Source organism: Typopeltis vanoorti, chromosome 2 (genome assembly GCF_054136105.1).
Source record: "Typopeltis vanoorti isolate ZY-2024b chromosome 2, IOZ_Tvanoo_1.0, whole genome shotgun sequence".
In the NCBI taxonomy this organism is placed as follows: domain Eukaryota; kingdom Metazoa; phylum Arthropoda; class Arachnida; order Uropygi; family Thelyphonidae; genus Typopeltis; species Typopeltis vanoorti.
The window spans coordinates 143369164-143381835 of NC_143550.1; positions in this window are offsets into that span (position 1 = coordinate 143369164).

Consider the following 12672-nt stretch of genomic DNA (forward strand, 5'->3'; position numbering starts at 1 on the left):
TAAATTCTACCAAGTTCAACAATCTTTCATTACGTACATAGCCTATGATAATAATTGTGCCTACACTTAATTTATATATTATAATTGACCTACAATGCTATACAACAGGCAAGTTAAATAACAGGTAACAATAAACGCTATCTTATCTCACAATTAAACAGGTAAATTCTCAATATATAGCTAACTGCCTATAGTCCTTAAGTAATATTAACAAACAAATACGCTAGAGCAATCTCTGTTACAATTCCTGCCTTTAGATAATCATATATAAAGACCTTACTTTGTATTAAAACATCTAGTCCACATCAGTAGATCCTTGAGATCATTACCTTCTGTTTCATTCTGATATTTCTTTTCACTTACGGGCACCTTTTTACATCGACAGGGCACTTCTACTGGTGGCAATCAGCAGGCACTTTGGCTTCTGGAAGTCCAAAACTTCTTCTTTCACTGCTTAATCGACCCATCTAATTACTTCGGGTGTCTGTTGGCTGGAACGGGTCCCTTGACCTGGAATCAACGGGACATACACGAACCGAGAGCTGGAACAGAAAACTGAGCGAAAGCCTGCTTATCCAGCAATGAACATCGATAACAGCCTTTTCTCTTTTAGCAGTCTACTGGCTACCTATGACTGACATGTTGTCCTGTGTCCTTTTGCCCTTGATGCCTCCACCTTTTAAGCTACTCCATCGATCTTGAATTTTGCTACCCCCTTCATTCCCTTGGGTATTCATGGGTCTGTACCCGCCACCTTTTTCATCGTTGCGTTAAGGGGGGGAACCCTGTACATTCTTGACCTTCGTAAATGTGATAGCCTCAGGTCTTATTTTAATCCATCTGGGATATTTCTTTGTCTTAAACATTCTATTATTACAAATCTTTTATACACATTTTTCTTTGTCCTAAACAATTTAATATTACAATTCATTTATACATAATTTTCTTTGTTCTTTGTTGTTGTACATTAATTCAACTGTTAAATATTTACAAAAATTGCAAGCAAATCAATGTAATTTATATTCCTAAGTAAAAATCTGTATAAAAAGAATTTAATTAAAAATTTCTGTCCATACAAGATTTTACAATGCTGTTCCTTGCAAAACTATACTTTGCAAGGAACTCATTTCTGTATGCAAGTTCGTAACAACTTCTCTAAAATCTTTACAATTACTCCGGAGATACGGATAGGTCAATAGCTACACACATCAGTCTTTGTGGGATTATCATACAATTTTGCCATTCCTCTTGAATCTTTCCTTAAGGCCCTAGCCAATTCAGCTGAACATTCCTTTAGCACATGCTGATATCTCATCTGTCCCAACTGCCAAATTCTTATCCAGGTTATGCAACTGTTCTAAAACTCCTTCTCATGTAATTCTGTCTCTTCATCTAATATAGTGGTAACATTGTGTCACTATGTTACATACACCAGGTTGATCTTGGTGAAGTGGGCACTCGTCATTTGAACCACCTTATCTGTATCTGACGCTAGGGTACCCTCTGCATTCAATAGTTATTCTTCCACATTCATTCTTTCTTTCACTTGCAGTATAATGATAAAAATTCTTTTGCACTGCCTTTAGCCTGTGCAGCCAATTTCTAATACTCAACTTTTCTGGCATTAGCTTTATATATTTCATATCGCCTTCTTATGGATTTCTTGTTTAATGAGATTGCACATCCATTTCACTCCCATTTTATCTGTTCTTTGAACTCTAGGGACACAATCGCTCTCAGACATTTATTATATTATAATAAATGTCTGCTTTCTTGGCAATTCCGACCATAATCGTATAATCTTTTTCACAAATCACAGCATCATAACCTATTGCACTACAACCAATTGGAATGATCTCAAAGATTTCTACATCTCTTTTCCATGGTCAGATTACCATTTTTGCTTTTCTGATCCATATATCTATTCCAAAGTAATAACCAAATTCTTATTCGAATGAAGGTCTTCATTCCGTCACTCCACTCCAAACCCCTCTTCTCTAAAAATTGTGCCTCTGCAGTTCATGATAAAAACATACGAGGTGTGGCTATTACATAATGAGACTGGTTGCAAAAATGTGGTTTATTATTACAATTGTACAACTTAATCGTTATTCCCCCTTCAACATACTCCCCTCCTCTATCTATGCACCGTTGCATACAAATTTTCCATTGTTGGAAGCAGTGCTGCAAGTCATCAGGTGTTATCTGCTTCAGTAACGTAGCGCTGCCGTTTTCTCCTTTATCCCATCCACTGACTGAAAATGGGTGCCCTTCAATGCGAATTTCAACTTTGGAAAAAAGTAAAAAGTCGTATGGAGTTAAGTCTGGCGAGTAAGGTGGATGGTCCAAACTGGGATCTTCCTATCAGCCAGATACTGCTGTGGACTGGAGTGTTATTCTTCCACAGATCAGGTCTCTTTTTCCTCACTCACTCTCTCAGCTTGGCCAGAACCTCAAGGTAATAATGTTGGTTAACTGTCTGACCCTCTGGTACCCATTCAACCATTACCACACCATTAATATCAAAAAAGATCAGCACTACCTTCAGTTTTGACTTGCTCATTCTTTCTTTTTTTGCCATTCAAACATTTGCGCATGTGATGACATTACGTTATCACCATACACCTCCTGCAACAGTTTCAAACACTCAGTTTGCAATTTCTTCAATTTCACAAGGAATTTGAGATTAATGCACTGCTCGAGTTTAACATTAGACATTATTCTGGAAAAGCAACTTCACATGCATTTCTTTTATAATTGCCTACAGACTAGCTACGAGCGACAGCAAACAATGCTTATTTCAACTGCTTCTAGAACCTTCAAGGTCATTCACGGCTCAAGCGCATCCCACTGCTACGAGTACACGATTCACAGTGCACCTTGTCTCGTTATTTAATAGCCACACCTGGCATGTGCAATGACTCCAGTTAAAACTCCAACTTCTAACTCATCTTACACCGTAACCTGAAACAAACGTAAAAAAACTCAATAAAACCAAGCAGACTTTCTTAAGGGCAAAATGAATAAGCTTCCACCTGCTCAACTGGCAGTCAAGCCTTTGTATCCCTTGCTGGGCATAAGTTTTGCTCTTCCTTGTTTTCACCTCTCATGTCGTGATAGTACTATAGTAGCATCACTCAAAGATAAGGCAGACCTTTTGGCATGGAGTCTTTTCTTCCAACTCTTATTCAGATAATATAAGAGGAGAGATAAGGCAAATCTCTCCTCTTATAATACCACAAAAAACTACTTGCTGTGTGCCTCTTCTGATCTTTCAGAAAGATATCAGAAAAATCCTCATTAGTCGATGCTAATAAATATCTTGGTACAGATGACATCCCTCCATTTGCACTCAAAACTTGAACCCCGGGATGAACCACCATCCTGTACTGCTTATATAAGCTGTCATATTCATATGGAATCTAACCAAACAGCATGGAAGCAAGCCTTTATCCAGCCTGTACCTAAAAAAAGGGAGATAAAAGTCAGTCATCAAACTATCATTCCTTTGCTCTTATCTCTGTACTCTTGAAAGTGATGAAGAAAGTTATCAACAACCAGCTTCTTTACTACTTGGAGGCCCATCAGTTACTTATTGATATGGATTCTGGCCATTCTAATTCTACAGACATGATCAAATGCCTTTGAGATATCAAAGGCATTTGATTGTATCGGGCATTGATGCCTTCTCTACCAAGCTATGATCTTAGTCTTCCTTGTCCCTTTGTGATTTATTGCCAGATTTCTCTCTGGTCGATCTCTGTATATGTGTTTCTGCATTATGCCTTTTACACGTACTTTCATTGTGAATGGCTTCCTCTCGCCAGATTTCTTTATCAATGCTGGAATTACCCCAGGGTTCTTTGCTCTCACCCACACTATTCTTCCTTTACATCAATGACCCCTCTTCTCTGACTTCCAAATTCTATTTATAGTTTTGCAAGACAGTACTCTCCATTCCTTTTATTCTTTTGAGAAATCCTATGGTATATTTAAATAATGAAGCTTTAAGATCAGCGTCACAAAGAATCAGCAAGTTATACTTGCCTTCCTATGCTAATGGAGTTAAAATGCCTCTAAAATTTTTTTTTTATGCCACATACATGAAGCACACATCAAGTGGAAAGGAAACTTCATCACACAGCTAATAAACAGATTCAGTTCACCATTACTGAACTTCACTTTTTGTTTGTGATGTCATTCACACAGTTGCAAATCCTGAGAATACAGTAATGCTATACTGTGATATAAAGCAAACAGCTGATGATACAAGAAAAAGATTATGTATATTATGCACATTGTATAAAAAGAATGAAACAGTTATAGAAGAAAGAAAAGATAAGTTTAGATTTCCTTAAAAAAAATAAATAAATATGAATGGTGATTTTTAGTGAATTCCTTATTATTTAAGTTCCTGTCAAGAAGTTAATGTATCTTGATTGTTGTGAAATTTTGTTTGTGATTGAAGTTTGGAAAGAAAACCATTCTCTGTATTTATGGAACTGACAGCTGCCAAGTGAAAAACTGGAATATTTCAACATAGTTGTATTCTGTTCCACTGCTAAAAAGCTGATGCTTATGAAATAAGCTGTTAATGTTTTAGATAATCAACCTACTTTAAACAGAAATTGAATATGCTTACAGTAAAGTATGTGTTGGCAATTTCTTGTGTAACTGTGTGTGTGAGGAGAACTTCCATCAACACAAAATACTTAAGGATTGATCAACCCCTTAACATACAAAGATGTCTGTGACACGTCTTTTGTTTATTGCACCAAAATTGATTTTGAATTTTGGTTTCACATAAATACAAACGAATATAGATGACAATCTTGTGCCTATTTCCTTTCAGCCGAGAAAAGTTGCCAATGGCGTGTATCGGCTATTTCATTTGCGTTTGCAAAAATTCATCATTATTTTTCAAATAATGATGAATTTGATCCAGCAAATATCCCTCGCCCAAAACATTGGCAGAAAAACAACCGCTTTCTGATTTTTAATTGGTACGTTAAGGGGTTAAGAAGATGTGTTTTGGTTTTCAAGCACAAAATTAGCCACAATAATTTCTTACACTTAATTTCTGTTGTGTCTATTTGATTCTATGGCTAAATAGATATTAACTTCTGCCTTTGAAGACATTTTGTAATTAATGTCAGAACGATTTGATCCATTGTTTTCATGTGTGAATTTTATAAGTTGTGTTTTTATATATATATATCACACTTTGTTAATAAAATATATAAAAAAGAAACTTAGTTTTCAAGTATGTAGCACAGTGCAACACCAAATACATAGAACTGATGACAGAATCTGTAAAATTAGGGAAGTGAACAGAATTCATCAATGAACAGATTATATTAAAAATGAAGATATTAGGAAGTAACTTGGCATTGTTAGCAAAAATATGTGTGATGCCAGGGTCATTTAAGGGTCCAACTAGGAGGAGATCTCCACTTAGCCTTTTAAAGAATGCAGAGAAGTGACCAGGGCTGATGTCTAATGTCCAATCCTCACTTTCTCATGATGCCCATTAGTAGGTATCTGCATGAATATTGAATGAACAAGGATAAGCTGTAAAAAAGGTTTAGTTGAAAAATTGATTGGCTTAAATGAAAATACAACGATACAACAATCTTCTCTAATTCAACACAACACACATGCACGTAGTTATCAGCAGACCATGAACCAGCAAACAACATCATTGCAAATGAACACTTTCATTGTTATTCCTGTTCAAATATTTTCATTATACTGTTATAACCTGTTTTTTAGTTTATTCACATACAAGGATGATTCCATAAGTTTCCAGGCTGACTAACTTTTGGAAGTGATAGAAAGAAAACAACTGTGTCACTTTTCAACATAATCTCCCTTTACTTCAACACACTTTTCACATCTTTAAATTAACATTTCTATGCCCTTGAACAAATAGTCTGCACTTTTGTCTGCAAAATTGCCTAAAACTGATTGTTCACCTCATTGTCATCTGAAAATTTTCTTCCTCGAAGGTCTTTCTTCAGTTTCGAGAAGTAGTAGTAGTCACTTGCTAGATCTGGGCTGTAGGGTGGGTATTCAATCTCCTGGAAGCCACAGCCCTTCACAACAATAGCCATATGGACTAGAGCATTGTCGTGAAGCAGGCGAACACCATGACTCAGCATTCCTCATCTCTTCTCCTTTATGGTGTCATGCAGTTTGCACAGGAGTGAAGCATAATATTCTGCATTCACAGTGGTATTCCTTTCCTTGAAGTTAATCAAGAGAATTCCCCAACAATGCCAAAAGATTGTTGCTATGATCTTGGTGGACTGAGTGACCTGGGCTTTTTCTCAGCAGTCTTTCACCTGGTTTGCACCACTCCATGGATTCCCTTTTGGAAAGAGAATCATAATAAAGGACCATGGTTTCCTTACCAGTGACAATGGATTCCAGGCACATCTCTCTGATTCCCTTAGCAAAGCTCTAAAAACTTGCAGGAACAGGTCACATGATGCTCCTTCTGAAATGGAGAGAGAAGTCAGGGCAGCAACCTTGCACTGACCTTCCTCACGTGAAACTTCTCGTGAATGATGCGAAAGATGGGTTGTTATAGAAAAGCTCCAACCTTGCTGAGATTTCTTTGAGCTTCAGCCATCTATCATTGAGCAGTTCCACCTCAATAAGAGACATTTTCCTCAGTCATCACTTCCACAGGCTGACCATCACAAGGATGATCTTCGATGCTCTCTCTTCCTAGGCAAACCGTTTAGCCCATTCATTCCTCCATGGTGGAATATGAAGGAGAAGAGCTTCCCCATAAACACCATCCAGTTGCTGTTCGATAGCACCAGGAAAAGCCCTTCTTTGGTGAAAGACTATCACAGCACAGTGCTCAATTTTTAACATTACAGCCATTTAGCATCGTGTTAGTCAAACGAGTGCCTCCAACCGAATGATGCAGGTAAAGAGTTGAAACTGGTACACTAAGCTCCCCATAGATAGTACTATCTGTCATGCATTTTAAAGTTTTGTATGTTAGGCTGGAAACTTTTTGAACCTACCTCGTATTTCTCCTGATGATGTAAAATACAAGAATTTTCAAGAAAGTAGTTGAGTAGTCAATAAAGTAGCAATCTATCCCATCTGGTTCTTTCTTGTGGAGTAATACTAGCAAAAAAAAAAAAAAATCTAGAATTCAAGATACCACCCATAAACATAAGAAGTATCATTGGAAAAGAAGTGGAACTGGCAGAAGGATTAAAGAAATACCATGTTAAAATAATTAGTATTACTGAAAGAACAGGTAAGATTCTTCTGAATACAAGAACAAAATTTTATATTCAGGCAGTGATGATCATGGAAAGAAAGGAGTAGCTACAGTCTTTGACAGCAAACAATCTTCTTGCAAGGCAGGCAGTGATGTGGACCTGAAATGGTCCACATCACTGCCTGCGAAATGGGGAAGTGGGCAAATGGGACTTAATTATATCTATGGTGCAACAGAATTTATATTAATAAAGAATTTTTGAGTCATTAGAGAAGGAAGCCGACATAAAGTTGGTCTTTGTTGTACTCAAACAAAGTACTCAAAGGGAAATAAAACTGAATGTTTTTGAAAATTACATATAAGTTTTCCTACTGAGTATTCCAAGTAAGCTTAATTGAGAAGAGACTATAAAAAATTGTGGAATAAAAACAAAGACAAAGCGGTTCAGGACAAACAGGAATTGTCAGGATCAGATTTTCACTTAAGACAGAGTTGAGAATACATGGTAATATGACAAGGTAACAAAAGAAAATCTAACAGATAAGCTTAGGTGTTGATGGTTATTCATGACTTATTTTTCACGGTATTAACAACACCACAAACACTTTTTTTTCAACAAAGATGTTTTATTAACGCTTATATTTCGCTGATTTTCAACTCAGCATCATCAGAGCACAACACACAATCCATTTCAATCCATTTCGAAACACTGGTTAAAAATCTAATCCTAAAAGATTCAGACATAATGGTTAGTTTCGATGTCACCTCCTTATTTACCAATGTACCACTTATAGACACTCTTGATTTAATCAAGTCTAAATTTCCCCCAGATATTTTTGAATTATTTCAATTTACCATGAATGCAGGTTACTTTACATGGGGGGGGGAGAATTCTACAAACAGATTAATGGTACTGCTATGGGTTCCCCCCTCTCTCTCTCCCCATTAGCAAATCTTTACATGGAACATTTTGAAAATAAAGTACTTACCACAGCTACATACAAGCCACAAGTGTGGTTGCGCTATGTAGATGATGTGTTTGCCATCTGGCCCCATGGACAAGACACTTTGGATGCTTTTGTCACCTACCTAAACAGCCAACACCCCAAAATTCACTTCACAGTAGAAAAAGAATCAAATAACTGTTTACCATTTCTTGACACATTAGTCACCAGCCTTTCAGATGGATCACCATCTTTTTCTATTTACAGAAAGCCTACACACACACAGGAAGATACCTACATAAACAATCACATCATCATCCAGTCCAACAGTACAGCATTTTAAAAACACTGACACACAGAGCCAGAGCCATTTGTTCTAACGATACAGCTCTGGCCACTGAACTCCAGTACCTGCGCCATACGTTCTTAGCCAACGGCTACAATCCCTACAAAATAGATAAAATACTACATAGGCCCATTACTCTGCCCTCTCCTAATACACAAGAATATAACATGACCATTTCTATTCCCTATATCAGAGGTACATCAGAAAAGATAGCCAAAGTATTGTTGAAACATGGCCTTCGCACCACCTTTAAACCTCATGTCAAGCTGGCAACTCTGATCCGCTCGCCTAAGGATAAACTTCACCCTTTAGCACACCCAGGAGTGTATGAAGTTCCATGTGACTGTGACTTGGCCTATTATGGGCAAACAGGAAGATCAGTGAACATCAGCCTGGAAGAACATGAAAGATACATTCGCTACTATTACTATGGCAAGTCGGGACTGGCAGACCACGCTTTGGACACTCCTTCACACAGGATTAGATGGAGGAAAACGAATGTGCTATTTAGGAGTCGTTATAGATCTGAAAGATTAATTTTTGAGTCAGCAATGGCTTTGAAGAATTCTCCCAACCTTAACAAATATGGTTGCATTAATTTGCCAAAAATTTGGGAGACGGTTATCCTAAGAAAAACTCCTGGATAACTGCTTTTTTTTTTTTTTCCCCCTCATTAGAGGGTGCCAAAAATAGGACTTTAGATCTTTTTTCTTTTGCAATTATATTGTTTCACTCACTCACTGTCGCGTTTACTTGTGTGTTGTGCTCTGATGATGCTGAGTTGAAAATCAGCGAAATATAAGCGTTAATAAAAACATCTTTGTTGGAAAAAAAAAAAAAAAGTGTTTGTGGTGTTGTTAATACCGTGAAAAATAAGTCATGAAGTACCAAAAGAAAAGCTGTTCAAAAATGCTACAATTATATGGTGGTGTAAATGGAATATTATATTGAGTAATGCATAATCCATACTTAAGTCGTGTTATGTCAGCAGTTAGAACTGAAAGAGGTACACGAAGATGGTTTGATGTAAAATCAGGTGTAAGACAATTCTTTCTTTTATGGTTACACAGTGGTAAGCATTCACTGTGTAGAATTTATGGAGACAAAAACACACCTGTTGGAGCAATTATGATACTTCACTTAAAATTAAGAAAATAACACTTTTTCAACCTCTATATCATCAAGTTCATCATCAGGAAACATGTATATGAACAAGACACAAGCTACATGACACTATAAGAGTATGCTACATCTAACTCCTTTGTTAATCATTTATAGTAGCCTGACATCTGGTGAGAAAGAATAAATAAAAAGTATAATAATATACAGAAGATAAACATAAATAAAATGAAATTTAAAAAAAAAAATATTTCCAGGTCTTCCAGATTCATGGAATTACTAATCCATCATTTTTTTTTTTTTTTTTGTACGTTGAGTCCATACACAAGAGATTGATCAACCTATAGTACATTAGTACCGTATATGGATAATGGGTTGGGAAAGGAGGAACTTGTTTACATTTGATTTGAAAGACTGCATATTGTATTCCTTGGGAAACACAACAGGGGAAGACTGTTTAACAATACAGCAGCTGCAGGGATGAAGGAAGAGGAAAAGAAACTTGTTCTGTTTGTTTCAAGGTGCACTGTGAAGGAATGTTGAGCAGCAGAATATTTGTAGAATATACATATTGCAGAAACCAAATGTCTGTGTGAAAGTGGGAAGGGAGTGAGATGGGTCATTAATAAGTCTAATTGCTCTCCTATGTATTGAGTCAAGCATTTTGAGGGAGCTTAGGGGCTCTACCCCATATGTGAGAGCAGTATTCAATAGCTGGGCAGATTTGTGACTTGTATAATGTTAACAGCTGCTCAGGGGTGAAGTAACATCTTGAGCAAAAGAGAAATCCTAGTTTTTTTTTAAGCTGAGGATGCAATGGTTGTGATGTGTTTATGTCAGGAGAGGTGTGATGTCAGGGTAATTCCAAGAAAAGAAATCTCAAATTGTCTGGAAATTTGGGTATCGTCAAAAAGAATACTGGGAAGAAATGGTCCTTTTTTATGAGAAATAGGACAGAACTGGGTTTTATTAGCATTGAAACTGATGATGTTATCTGAACTCCATTGGAAGATGGCTTGGAGATCAGAATCGAAGGCAGTGGTGGTTGATGTTCTGTAAGTTGAGGTGAGTTGTGTAGAGTAAGGTTTATCATATGAAAGGGAGGAGTGCAATGCTGTCATCTGCAAAATTTTGTGTATTGGGTTGGAGATCAACTGAAGTAGGTTGTTGATATATAGCAGGAAGAAGTTGGTGAAAGGACAGAACCTTGTGGAACCCCTGCATTAATTGAATGGTGACAGGATAAGGAACTGTCCACTATCTCACACACACACACACACACACACACACACACACACACACACACACACACACACACACACAGTGTGCATCCAGACAGAAAGCTGGCAATCCAACTACAGAAGTCCTGAGACAGACCAAATGATGGTAGTTTGTTTAGTAAGCCTTTGTACCAGACCCAGTCAAAAGTTTTGCCGATATCAAGTGCAACCACTTGAGATTCACCAAACTTCTCCATGGCATTTGTCCAGAGATGGATGACATGTGAGCAGATCTCACATGCCATCCATCTCTCATAGGTGGGTGCCTTCGAGCACCCACCTTATACATTTTTTATTTTAGACAGGACTGAGGTAAGCGAGATAGGGTGGTAGTTGGACAGCAGTGACTTGTCGCCCTTCTTTGAAATCGGTTAAATATAGGCCAGTTTCCAGGTTGTGGGATAGATACCAGTGGAGTAAGAGAGTATATATAGGCAACATAGGATAGAGTCAGTTCTGCGCACAAACATTCAGGACAATTGGAGAAATGCCATCAGGGCCAGGAGACTTATTTTTTGTGTGTCTAATTTGGACAGTATTTTTTTGATTTCTTCCTGACAAAAGGATATATAGGGGCATTGTATGGTGGGCATCTGGGAGGGTTGGGGAGCATTTATCATCGTCTGTTATGCATGCATTGGAAGCAAAGTGTGAAGTCTGAAGGTTGGCTTTTTCTGTGGGTGATCATGCAACAGAATTATCTGGGTATGACAGAGGTGTGAATAGTGTTGGGCAGAAGTTATGCTCTTTGAATTCTGTTTTGGAAGCATTGATTATTTTTTTGCATCTATTTCAGGCTCTAAAGGAGGATGGGGTTCCTGATTTGAGACAGTTACAGTATGTTTGGTTTTTCATTTGTACAGCCTTGGAATGGCCGTTCAGAGTAGTGTGGGAATGTATGTTTCCATGCCAGTGAGGATTACTTTTGTGATAAGTTCGGTGCATATGTTTGGGTTGGATGGCCGGAAGCAATAGTCCAACCATGGGAATGTGGCATGGAAGTTGTGGAGGCTGTCCCACGTGACACTGTTATAATGCCAAACTACTCTTGTATGGGAGTGGCTGTGTAAGCATTGTTGCATGGGGAAGGAGATGAGCACTAGATTGTGGTCAGAATTACCTAGGGGGCCCACTACTGTGTATTTGGAAGGGTCATTGTTAAGGAAGAGATCTAATTTGTTTGGGGAGTGGTTGGGGTCATCTGGTATTCTGGTTGGCATCTGAACAAGTTGTGTGAGGTCATTAGTGATGGCAAATGTTTCAGCATCGCTGCCTGCAAGATCTGTACAACTGGAAAAGGAAGCCAGCTGGTGTTGTGGACATTAAAATCTCCTAGGAGGATAATTTTGCTGTTGGAAAAGTGGGACTGGGGAAAATCAATTTTTAAGGAGAAGAAATCAAAGAGCTCAGAGTGGTTGGTTGCACTGGGGAGTAATAGACAACTAATGAATTTGACTGAGTGGAGAAGGGATATTTTCAACCAAAGAAGGTCAAAGTTGGGCGATTACAGGTTGGTTGCTCTCTGACAAGGTATGCCAGAGCAGATCTACCCTTGGGTCCAAAGGAGTTAGAGTGTGTAGTTAAGGTTGAGATAAATAATGCTGGAGTGGGGAGGTGAGATTTGAGTTTCTAACAGAAAAAGTAGGTGGGGGTTTGGTAGACTGAAGGTGATAGTGGACACTATTAAGGCCATGGATGTTGGTGAAGTGGATATATGTAAGGTTCTGTGAAGCATAT